This window comes from Protobothrops mucrosquamatus, unplaced genomic scaffold, assembly GCF_001527695.2.
Source record: "Protobothrops mucrosquamatus isolate PMUCROS unplaced genomic scaffold, P.Mucros_1.0 scaffold517, whole genome shotgun sequence".
Classification (NCBI taxonomy): domain Eukaryota; kingdom Metazoa; phylum Chordata; class Lepidosauria; order Squamata; family Viperidae; genus Protobothrops; species Protobothrops mucrosquamatus.
In genome coordinates this window covers 501,903-515,550 of record NW_015386830.1, presented here as the reverse complement: position 1 = coordinate 515,550, position 13,648 = coordinate 501,903, and positions in this window count along the sequence as shown.

The window sequence follows — 13,648 nt, the reverse complement described above, 5'->3', positions numbered from 1 at the left end:
CCATGGATTTTTAATGAGGACATGTCTTGATTAAATCAGAATAAAGCACACCCACTAGCACAGAGATTGATTACTTACCATTCTCCAGCACTGAGATGGAGACTCCACCATTGGGTAGTAGACTGTATTCCTGCCCAATCAGATCAAGTCAGCCAAAGTTGCCACGCCCGTCCTGGACCGTGATCTTCAGTCTTTGACTTGATCTTGCCCAGGACAGACGTTGCAAGTTTGGCTCTAGGCAGGTACAGTCATTGGTGGATCTCCTTTCCCCTCCCAATNAAAGATAATCAAACAACGAATCAGCGAACACCTAGAGGCAAACAAAATCACTACTAAAAGCCAACATGGGTTTGTCAAAAACAGATCATGCCAGACAAACCTTATTGCATTCTTTGACCAAGTGACAAAATTAGTGGATCAGAGGAATGCTGTGGATATAATTTACTTGGACTTCAGTAAGGCATTTGATAAAGTAGATTACAACCTACTACTCTTTAAGATAGAAAAAAGTGGGTTAGACAGCATCACCACCAGATGGATCCGTAGCTGGCTGACCAGCCATACTTAGCATGTGGTCCTCAATGGAACCGCATCTACATGGAGGGAAGTGTGTAGTGGGGTGCCCCAGGGCTCTGTTCTAGGCCCAGTGCTCTTCAACATCTTCATCAACAATTTGGATGAGGGATAGATGGGGAACTCATCAAATTTGCGGATGACACCAAGCTGGCAAGAATAGCCAACACTCCAGAAGACAGGCTTATGATACAGGAGGACCTGGACAGACTTGAACACTGGGTGCTATCTAACAAAATGAAATTCAATGGTGAAAAAAGTAAGGTTCTACATTTAGGCAAGAAAAACCAAATGTACAGGTATAGTATAGGGGGTGCCTTGCTCAATAGTAGTAGTAACTGTGAGAGGAATCTCGGAGTCCTAGTGGATAATCACTTAAATACGAGCCAGCAGTGTGCTGCAGCTGCCAAAAAAGCCAACACAGTGCTGGGCTGCATTAACAGAGGGATAGAATCAAGATCACGTGAAGTGTTAATACCACTTTACAATGCCTTGGTAAGGCCACACTTGGAATACTGCATCCAGTTTTGATCACCACAATGTAAAAAAGATGCGGAGACTCTAGAGTACAGAGAAGAGCAACAAAGATGATTAGGGGACTGGAAACTAAAACATATGAGGAACAGTTGCTGGAATTGGGTATGTCTAGTTTAACGAAGAGAAGGACAAGGGGGGACATGATAGCAGTGTTCCAATATCTCAGGGGCTGCCACAAAGAAGAGGGAGTCAGGCTATTCTCCAAAGCGCCTGAGGCTGACAAGAAGCAACAGGTGAAACTAAGCAAGGAGAGAAGCAACCTAGAACTAAGGAGAAACTTCCTGACAGTTAGAACAATTAACCAATGGAACAACCTGCCTCCAGAAGCGGTGAATGCTCCAATACTGGAAGTTTTTAAGAAGAGACTGGACAGCCATCTGTCCAAAATGGTGTAGGGTTTCCTGCCTTCCTGAGCAGGGGGTTGGACTTGATGATCTCCAAGGTCCTTTCCAACTTTATTATTATTATTATTATTATTATTATTATTATTATTATTATTATTGTTGTTGTTGTTGTTGTTGTTGTTGTTGTTGTTAACAAAGGCAAAATTACATGGATTTGACCATATTTTGGCATACCCAATTAAGTGCCACTGGATGATAAAGACATGCTGCAGAAAAGTATTCATTGGTCTCACTTGAGAGTGGTATAATTGGAATATGAAATTTTATTAGAACTTTTATTGCAAACAGAGGACTTGTATGAGGCAAATTATTCCTTTCATCTTTGCATATATTCAATAGACTTTAGATTGAGGGATGGAGGTCAAACATATTCAAAGACATCTAATGCAAAAAATTGGGACCTGCTTCAAGATAAGGGTTGCGGCTAGATGATATGGGCAGCACATAAATCTACAAAATAAATAGATAAAATAAAAAAATAAAGGTGAAAAATATACATGTGCATATGTTTCTCTTGATATCTTCCAATCTTGAATGATCTTTATAAGAAGGAAGACTCATTTCTTAAGCAGACTGCTTGTTCAGCCCAAGAGTTGTCTCATGCTCACAATAAAAAAGCTTAGACTGCTGGAAACCCAAACATGGGCTTTCAGTGACACAATTCCTGTCTCCTGTGGTCTTACCAAGGGCAAAAAGCAGACCATAATGGGCTTTGAGAAATTAGAGTTCTTAATATAGTTTCTCTTCCATTGGGATCTCTTATGAGAAAAGCATGGGTTGTTTTGTTAAACTCTGATTCTTTTGACCTATGAAATGTTTCTCACTTCCATTTGAAGCTGCATTTCAGAGTCACCACTTGTGCCTGGAAGTTGACAAGTCACCAAATCAAGAGATTGGGCGAATAGTCCCTAGCAATCTAAATGTTTCATCATCATGGTTTAAAAACATAGCAGTGAGCTAGTTCATCTTTGACGGGTTCTGAAACAAGAACATCGACATTGTTCATTAAGCAGACTCCTGTTTCCCTTATAATGTAATTGTTGGGGAGAGTCATAGGAGATATAGTTTTGTTAAGTGTCCAGATATAGTTTTCGGAAATTGTCAGTCCTTTGAAGTAGATCAGAGAAAAGAAATACTAAAATTCTAGTTAATTGATTTGGCTATGATATAAGGGAAATAATTTCCTCTTCCCTCAAAAGAAAGTCAAGGCAAGACAATTTTGAATTTTCTTTCTCATATTTTCCTGTGTTGAGCTCATGTTTTTCTAAGGGAAATGCAATAATATGAGTATGTAGCCAATTTGTGATTTTGGGCCAGTGTCCCTAGTTCATCCTACCATGTAGAATAATATTTGTGAAGGAATTTAAAAAAAGGGGAAAGGATGTGTACACCATTCTGGACTGAAAGAAAAATGGCATATGAATCAATCAATAAATAAATCCCAATGGATTGCTGAAGGGTACTAAGATAATCCTGGCTACTTCATACATGACACTTAGCCTTTGCATTATTTTATTCTGCTTCCCCCTATATAATCTTCATGACATAAAATATTTCCATGGATTTTTAATGAGGACATGTCTTGATTAAATCAGAATAAAGCACACCCACTAGCACAGAGATTGATTACTTACCATTCTGAGCAATCCAATTTCTTAAAAAATGGTCAAATATTTTTATGGGAAATAATACCTTATGGTGGAATTCTTTGGGAACTTGAAACTGAGGTTTTGATATGAATCTGCCATTTGTTTCAATATATTGACTATTCCAGGAGATTCTGGCAAGGATTCAGGTAAGACCTGGATTTTTCTGAAAGAGAAAGAAAGATCTAGCCATCAGCTAGTTTGTTTAAAGCAGGAATGGATATAATTCAGAAGTATAGATATAACTCTTGACTGAACATTTTCAGTGATACTTGTGATGGGATTTTCACAAGCAGTGAATTAATTGCCACAAAGTTCATATTTTTCCACTAACCTTCTATATGCATAGAAGACAATAATTAAGCACACTCAAATATACAATGTTTCATTTTCTTTAGTTAAGGGTAAATCAGCTGCATATGTCTATGAAAACAGGGCTTAGAAACATTTCATGTATTTCTTTAAAAATAGCAAAAATACTGTGATTTTTCTTTAACTCTTTGGTATTTTTTTTAAAGTGGATTGGAAGTAAAATCTGTTCATACTGCTTGAACTGGATCTGAAAGTTATAGCCGAGAGGGATGATAATATTCTGGAATCCTAAATGTGTAGTCTGTCTATTTTTAGTTCCTCTGATAATTACATATTACTTGAAAGGTCATGAAAGTTAAACAGTGTATGACTTGTGCCAAAAATGAACTGGAATAGCGTCACTCTTATCTAAATAATATAATACAAGGGAAATATTTGGATATAATATACCCAAAATGATATACCTTTAAAGTCCAATTGGAGAGTTAAGTGTTTTACTTAGAAATTTATAGCAGAAAAATTAAGCCGGATGAAGAAAAATGTTCCATTTTAAATTGGTTAAATTGGTTAAATTCTGTGAGTTAAATCATTGATAGAATTCATGCCTCAAGTGGCATTCTATACCTATGATCTTATGAGTTCTAGGTTAAATTGCTGCAATGTGTACCACATGCTTTGAAGACTAAAGATCTGAAGCAATTGAAGTCTGAAGTAGTATAGTAGACCACCTATTTGTGAGGTAAAAGATGCCATAATCACATAATACCAGTATTCTGGGTGCTGCATTAATTGTTAGTAGATAAATTGAAGGTACTGATTATCACCAGCTTCACCAGCTTCAAATAGAACTGATCTGTCTAGAAACTGGAATATTAAGCTACCCTCTCCATGTGATATTTGGGATAGAGCAGTGGTGGCGAACCTATGGCACGGGTGCCAGAGGCGGCACTCGGAGCCCTCTCTGTGGGCACACTTGCCGTTGCCCCAGCTTTGCCTCCCCTCACGACCCCCTCCTCACCAGCAGCCCCCCTGAAGGAGAGTCGCCCCCAAGCGTGGCCCATGTGGAGCAGCACAGCCAAGGACATGGCAGCCAGGCAGCGTAGACAAGACTCTGCCCTCACGCCCCATCGCACACAGTTGATGCTACGGGGCGCGGGCAGAGGGCGTGGCCGCCATGGCGCTGCTGGGCTGCCTGGTCGATCTGCGGCGGGCCCTGAAGGCGATGAGTGGCCCTGTGGGCAGGCGGGGTGGGGGCGGGACGGGGTGGAGCAGGGGCGGGGCCAGTTTTTGGGCACTCGGTCTATAAAAGGTTCGCCATCACTGGGATAGAGGTTCAGGAGGCAATGTTTTTCTGTTTATTGTCTATCTATCCCTGGGTAATAGGATGGTAGTTTTCAGGAAAGTAGTAAAAACAAAACTATTCTACAGAACTTTAATTTATAATTTTAATGTTTAGTTATAATGTGATTCTGAGCACTGGGGCTACTTATTTGTTGTACAGTCATTTTATTTTATAATATGGTTTTAACTACGGTAACTTTATAATTTGTGTATATGTCCATGAATTTTGTAAATAAATCAGTAAATTTTGATTATAATCCCAGCTATAATCATATAGTGACATCATGTACTTTTGCAGATCAGAATAACCAAGTGGTGGGTTCATATATTTTCTATTGATTATAATACAACAATCAACAGCAGATGGGTGCAAGCCATCTTCTTATAAGTCACAACTGGCTCAATTCACAAGATAATTCATGATTTATAATCCACAGATTATAAGACTGATTCAAACAACATGTGCCAAATTCACATTAAGTCTTAATATAATGTGTGAAACAGGCCAGAAACCATGTAACAACAGTCATACCAACTTGAATAACATTTTCAGGATAATTTTCTGCTTTGCAAAAAAAATGCAGAAAACAATTATCAAGTGTCAGTCTCAGAACTTTTTAGTCTGCTGTTTAGTTGTGCTCTTGTCTGTCATCAAGATATATTTTGGCTATTAAATTTCTTCATTGAGAGAAAGAAGTCTATGAAAAATCACACATTCTGTCATTTGCAAGTTGTGTCTGTTGACATTCACACAGAGAGACAGGGAAGATAAAAAAGAAGAAAATTGAATTATCTATAAACTAGTGTTGGGCAGACCTTTATCTCAGCAGTGTGTTATTTTTACTATGTTTTGTTATTAGTTGATGTACATCAATATCCTTCTATTGTTCTGAATACTATTTAAAGTGCCAGTCATCACACTAAGCAATTGAGAAAAGGCTAAGCAGTATTTGGTTGTTTAGGACTGGGATTGAAAACTACCAGGAAATCCCTAGACTTGGAAGACTGTAGGCTTGATTAGGAAGCCAAAAAACTAAACAGAAGAATGCTTTGGGGGAACCACCATTTTATCACTAAGAAAGCTACAGGATTGAACTCAGTCCTTCAGCTTTACCTTTACCAAATCCAAAGCTTTAAATGATTCAGGGCCTCCTTATTTAAAGAACGGTTGTGAGCATGTAATTCATGCAGTGAAATTCTTCTCCATGATTCATTATGAGCCTTCCATTTATGTTGAACATTGTAGTCCTTTTTAATTTTTTTAAATATGATTTTCCATGCTGCTGCTTTTGGATGGCAACTGGATTAAAAATCAGCCCATAAATTTTAATATGTATATTGATTGTATCAATATAATTGAATGCTTAACATGTTTGAAATGGGAAATAATGTAGAATTTAAACTATTTTTGAAAAAAAATATTCTGTGGCCTACTAATAATCTGTGGGCAAATATAAACTAAATTAATACAATAAAATCATAATTTTAACGCATTTTATTAAAATAAAATCAGCAACTGCAAAACATTAAGAGCCAGCAATACTTATAACAAAATCTATGGAAACTAGAAAAACTCTTCACATTGTGCCCCAAAGAATATAATATATGCATCAGGCAGGTCCCACCTGTTGTTGGCAGGACTTCCTGAGACAGATTTACTTGATATTTGAGCCAAGACTGTACGTACGGAAGGAAGCAATTCTTTATGTGACCAGTGTTGAACTGTTCCAGAACTTGCCCTTTAGTTCAGAAATGGATTGAGACTTAGCACAGAAAGGGAATTACTGATATACAGGTAGTCCTTGACTTATGATCATAATTGAGCCCAAAATTTCTGTTGCTAAGTGAAACATTTGTTAAATGAATTTTGCCCCATTTTACAACTTTTCTTACAGTTGTTAAGTTAGTAACATGGTTGTTAAGTGAATCTGTCTTCCTCATTGACTTTGCTTGTAAGAAGGTGATTTACATGACCCCACGACATTGCATCCATCATAAATATGAGTCAGTTGCCAAGTCTCTGAATTTTGATCAGGTGACTATGGTGCAAGGGTCATAAAGGTGAAAAATGGTCATAAGTCACTTTTTTCAGTAACATTATAACTTCGAAGGTCACTAAATGAACTGTTGTTCGTCAAAGACTATCTTTACTAGAATGATGGGAACATATTCAGAGGCAGGCCCAATATAACTCATGAGAATAATCCAACTAAAATATTATTAAAGAATGATTAACTTCCTGAGGGCAGCATTTTTTTCAATAGACTCATGACTGGCAAATTAATTTATGCTAAAAAGGGCTCGGCACGGAGTTGTATTATCCCTCCCACCCTTCTCACATAAGCACTTGCTCATAAAGGACATATAGAAAACCTTTTCCTCTCTTCTCATTTTTGTGCTTATTCTTTCTTTTAGTTTCTTTTCATTTCTATCCACTAACGAATGTTCCATTATGTACTTTTGAGGCTAATTAAAATATATATCAAAATATGTAATAAGAGAAGGAGGGAAAAGGTGTGTGCACGCATGTGTGAGGGAAGAGGAACAAGATGTTGCAGAGAAGAATACCTGATATCTTTGATGTGAGTGCAGATGGTGTGTGTGGGAGGTATCCTTCAGCTGCATAAAGCTCTGGGAAGCTCTGCTAGTGATGGAATTTTCCTTCCAGCTTCTTTTTCAGTGCTAAAATTGTAAGAATCTCTTTGACCCTTAAATTAATAATAGAGTGATAGTTCTAATTGTCATGTTGGACTGGTGAGTCAAACAGACACCACTGTATGTGTGGCAGGTCCTGGGTTCTAATGCACCACGTTAAATTTAGATTGACTCCCTCAAGTTTTACTTCAGCTTTTTTACCTGACATTGCCTGTCACATTGTTTCTTGAATAATTAATCTTCAAGAAGTTAAAATTGGGCCTGTCACAATTACGTTAGTCTGTGTTCTAATCAAGTAGAGAAGCAATGTAGACCTAAGGAGGAATTTCCTAACAGTGAGAACAATTAAACAATGGAACTAGAAATTGTAGGTGCTCCATCACTAGAGGCTTTTAAGAAGAGACTGGACAGCTACTTGTCTGGAATGCTGTAGGATCTCCTGCTTGAGCAGGGGATTGGACTAGAAGACCTCCAAGGTCCCTTCCAACTCTATTATTCTGTTCTGTTCTGTTCTGTTCTGTTCTGTAGTATTGAAAACAGTGGCAATACAATTTTTTAAAATGTCAAAATTGTATGAAACCAAATAATTTTAAGATTGTTGAGGTTGAGGTTGGGGTCTAGTTGTTTTATGACTGGAAATGAATTTATTAATGCTGTATTTACTTTTTAAAAAAGGGTTTATGCAGTAGAAAAAAATGATGGAAGTTTATTTCTTAATATCTCTGAATAGAAACATTTTAATTGAGTTACTTTTAGTTTCATACCGAAATTTATACTATACGTGTATGTATGTATGTATGTATGTATGTATGTATGTATGTATGTATATATATTTAAGAATACTAAAAACAGAAAGGTGATTCCTGGGTAAACTCATATCAGCTGGCATAAAAATGCGTGAACACCAGGAAGTTTATAAAACTATAAAAGTTTAATAAAACACAATACCAAGCTTTCGCTGGCAACTGTCAGCATCATCAGGGTAACTTCCAGTCGAGGGGGAGGGAAGCATGATGACAGGGATACAAGCAAGGAAAGCAAGAAAGCAATGGCTAGCAATACGGAAATTACTATCAAAACACAGGTGGATTGGCTGGGACCGGTAACGAGTTCTAGGAGCCAGGTGCAAAGAGCGCCATATCCATAAAAGGCTTCCCCATCGACTGGAAGTTACCCTGATGATGCTGACAGTTGCCAGCGAAAGCTTGGTATTGTGTTTTATTAAACTTTTATAGTTTTATAAACTTCCTGGTGTTCACGCATTTTTATGCCAGCTATTATACACACACACACACACACATACACACACACACACACACACCAGAAGAGATCACCAGACAGCTTTGTGGGATGAACTTTTAGTGTGAACCTTTGGGAAGCCTGATGCATTAATATATGCTGATAAGTTACTTCAGTCAAAGTAATTAAAGTGTTCCTTTACTAGCTGTGCCTCACCACACTTGCAGATGGATTATAAGCTTTCTAAGAGATACTGTGTTTCCACAAAAATAAGACCGGGTCTTATATTAATTTTTGCTCCAAAAGACGCATTAGGACTTATTTTCCGGTTAGGTCTTATTTTCAGGGAAATATGGTACTAAATACATCCGTCTGGCTGACGATCTTAAGTGGGGCTTATTTTGGGGGTAGGGTTTATATTACAATCATCCTGGAAAATCATGCTAGGGTTTATTTTCCGGTTGGGTCTTATTTTCAGGGAAACACAGTAGGAAGCAGTAGGCAAAGCTAGGTTAAAATCACATTGAATACCCATTCAATTAGCATAGGAACACCCCAGGACTGTGTGGTCTCTCTCTTTTCTCTTTTCTCTATATACCAATGACTGCACCTCAAAGGATCTGTCTGTTAAAGTACTGAAGTTTTCAGATGATATAATGGTCATTGATCTCATTGGAGACAATGATGAGTTTGCATATAGACAGGAGGTAGATCAACTAGCTCTGTGGTGCAGCCAGAACAATCTTAAAACTGTAGAGATGATAGTACCACTCTTACAATATTAGGCCACACAGTATCAACAGTAGAGACCTTCAAGTTTCTAGGTTGTATTATCTCCAAGGGCTTGAAATGGACACCTAACATTATAACCATCATTAAAAAAGCAGAACAAAGGATGTTATTCCTGCATCAATTCAGAAAGCTCAGATTTCCCAAGAATTTGCTGATAGAGTTCTATAGAGGAATTATTGAGTCTGTCATTTGTACCTCAATAACTGTCTGGTTTCGCACAGCAACTAAACAGGACAGGTACAGACTTCAACGGATATTTAGGATTGCAGAAAAAACAATTGCAACCAGCCTGCCTTTCATTGAGGATGTGTACACTACACAAACCAGAAAGAGGGCTGAGAAAATATCTACAGACCTTTTGCATCCTGGACATAAACTGTTTCAACCTTTCCCCTCTGGATGCCGCTAGCATTGTATGCCAGAACAATTAAATACAAAGATAGTTCCCCGCCCCCCATGCCATCACTCTGCTGAACACCTAATTTCCACAGCACTGTCTTAGGCCTAAAGATATTTACCCATGAAATAAGACTGTATTGATATTATCCTTCTCATCTTTCCTACTACCTTCTCCTATTGGTATCTATGATTTATCACTTGCTGTATTTATGATTAATTGTAACTATGATCTATGATATATGACCTATCACTTTGTTGTTTATATGTACACTGAGAGCTTATGCACCAGAGACAAATTCCTTTGTGTCCACACAAGAATTCTATTCTATTCTATATACTGTAGGAGCTATAACTATGCTAAGACATATGGGTCTCACTATGCCTTTTTATCCTCTTAACTCTCAATCTGTTGAGGTACACTTGCTGTAAATCTTTGTGTTGCAGGTTTGGGCAGGATACTTCTGAAACTCAGGGAAATCTATTCACTAACAAACTCTTATTACGACTCCTTGTATTAAACAAAATATAGGCTTGTGAGATAAAGTAACAGCAGCCACATTGAATGGTGTATTAATTCAAGTTCAATGGAGTTTATTCATTTCTATGGAGTTCACCCCCATATCCCACTAAATGCTTGTGTATGTTAGATGGCAAGTTAAGATGAGCATTTGAAGATGCATTTGCAAATTTGCTTAGCTCAAATAAAAAAAGGCCAATCTGTTTGTATGGACAATATTTCCAAATTGATACTTTCCATCTTTTCAAATCAGGGATATATCTTCATTCCAATTCTTGATATAAGAGCTTGTTTGAATTAATGTATTGGCTATCTATAGTCAGCCTGTTTTTCTCTTCCCTCCTGCCCTCTTTCAACCTTTTCTTAAAATCAGGAAGAAAATTTGGAATGCAGCAAATATCTATTCAGTGTAGCATCTTGCTTCCATAATCATCAGCCAATGCTTTTAGGCAATCAGGAAACATTTAAAGCAATAATAGTTTCCCATTGTTGCTACCCAGCAACCAGTATGATTGCTGGTTCAGTTCAGTTCAGCATTTGAACTGAAATGTTCTATTAACTGCAGGAGAATGAATCAATTGCCATTCTATGAATTCAATCAAAATCTCTGTATATATATCTCTCTCTGTCTCCCTCTCTCTCTCTCTTTCTCTCTGCCAACAGAGCTACTAAAGTTATTTTCTCTATTCCTGCTATAGAATAAAAAGGAGGATAGGATTATAGGAATAGTAAAGCTGTTTTTTTTTCACAGAGACCCACATTATTGTGAGACGTTTTTGCATATAGTGAAGCTGTCCACTATTTATCTGAAAGTTTTAAGAATTTCACAGCACCAGTTTTCTAGAATGTCTTCCACAAAGAAGGATTTCATTTGAAAGTGAAATGTGTTCATAATTCCAACATAGATCCTGAATATTCTGTAAAGTGAGAAATAATTGTTATGTTATAGCAATAGCAATAGCACTTAGACTTATATATCATCCCATAACACTTTACAGCATTCTCTGGGTGGTTTACAGGATAGAAGCATTATTTGTATATTGCCCCCAACAATCTGGGTCCTTATTTTACCAATCTTGGAAGGATAGAAGTCGGAGTCAATCTTGAGCCCTGCTAGGATCAAACACCAGGCTGTGGGCAGAGTTTGCCTGCAATGCTGCACTTTAACCACTTGCCACCAGGATTCATGTTATGTTTGAAAATGGAATGTCCACATTTTTGATAAATACATTTACAGGACAGAACTCCTTGAAATTAATGCCTAATATATTGATATTAATATTTTTGTGTGATGTCATATAAACACCATTCAAAATAGTTTTGGGATGGCATGCTTCTGGTTCTTTGGGATACTAATTCATACCATAGGTTTAGACATCAGTTTATTTCCAGATGGCTGTTGTCACAGCTATATTTGCTTTTCCATAAAACAGTGTGGAACATTACCTGGACTGTTTACAACATTTTAACAAAAGAAGGCATGCTATATCTTAAGATTGTCTCTGATAAGAGGATATGGGAACAAATGGAAATAGGAAATCTAAATAGCATTAAATAAGATCTGAAAGAAATGATCCATCCGCTTTATGTTCTCAGCTTTCTTAAGTATATCTCTGTTGACTGTAACTCTAAATATTAATGCTTCCATTTCTAGTTCTGCCCTGCTGACATTGCAGACTGTACTGTACATTTTTGAAACTGAAGTATAAACTGAGAGAGCTAACACAGCTATTAATTGGCTCTTCCAACCATTACCTTTAGGAAGTTTTATTTCTTTGGATGGAAACTTCTCACCCCACTCTGCTTCAGATGATAACATTGCAAACAGCCGATTAAACTGCCTAGGAACAACAGATATACCACAATAATGTTGCTTATAAGGCAAGGAAAGATGAGTCTGCCTATGGTAGATGGGAAATCTTTTTATTAGAAGGCAAAACATTCTGATTTCAAGTATAAACTTGTCAGGTTTATTTCTTGAACATATTTCTAGGGTTAGATTGTTTCTTCACATTCTATACAATTCTTAGTTGCTAGATTCAAGGAAAGACTTCAGCAAATAACTGTTTTTGCCAGCACAGATTTGGAATGACTGTGCTGTTATTATTAGAATACATATAGTATATCTAGATTTTGCACCTGGCTTTAGTAGCCGCCTCCTCACCTTCCACAAAAAGATACTCTGTAGAGATGGCTGAGACTTCTACATCTGTCAGTACTGCATGTTTTACATTAATTGAACCAAGGAGAATGGCTCGAAAGATTTCAATGTCTACCTACCAAATTATTTAGATGCTTCCAATTAATTGTCTGTTTTGCTTCAGCAGTCGGTTATATTTATAGTTATTACCTGATTCTTTAGTCATCTTTTATACATATTTCTCTGCCAAAGACATCTTAAAGTAATACCGAGTTAGGATAAACATTCAGTAATTGTGATCTTGAATAAGCATCTGATACATATCACTTGTAGCACTTCTTGAAATGTCAATGTATATATAGGTTGCTCCCAAAATAATCACTTTTCCAGCAAAAGTCTGTCTGATTCTCACTGCTTCAGTTCTGTGTAATGTATGTGTAATTAAGACCTCTACTCATCCTTACTTCCCCATATGTGGTAGCTGAAGTTTCTGGATCACGTACTGACAATTTAGCCATGTTTATCCATAGATAATATATTTTTTAAAAAAATATAGCTTTATTTTAAATAATAATATAGGCTTTTATTAAGAGCATTGAGAATAGAATAGAATAGAACAGAACAGAACAGAATAGAATAGAATAGAATAGGAATAAAAATAGAAATAGAATAGAATATGATAGGATAAGATAGAATAGGGTAGAGTAGAATAGAATAGAATAGAATAGAATAGAATAGAATAGAATAGAATAGAATAGAATTCTTTATTGGCCAACTGTGTTTGGACACACAAGGAATTTGTCTCTGGTGTATAAGCTCTCAGTGTAAATGAAAGCAACAAGTGATAAATCATGATCATAATCATAAAATACAATCATCACAAATCATAAGATACAATACTTAATGATAGCCATAGAATACTAAATAATCAATCAACAAAAATCATAATACAATACTAAATAAGAGCAATCAACATAAATCATGAGATACAAATAACAAAGTTATAGTTATAAGAAGCTAAGGAAATAGGTAATAGGAAAAATGAGAAGGATAATAATAATAGTAATACAGCCGTACTAGGTGGTTTGACATC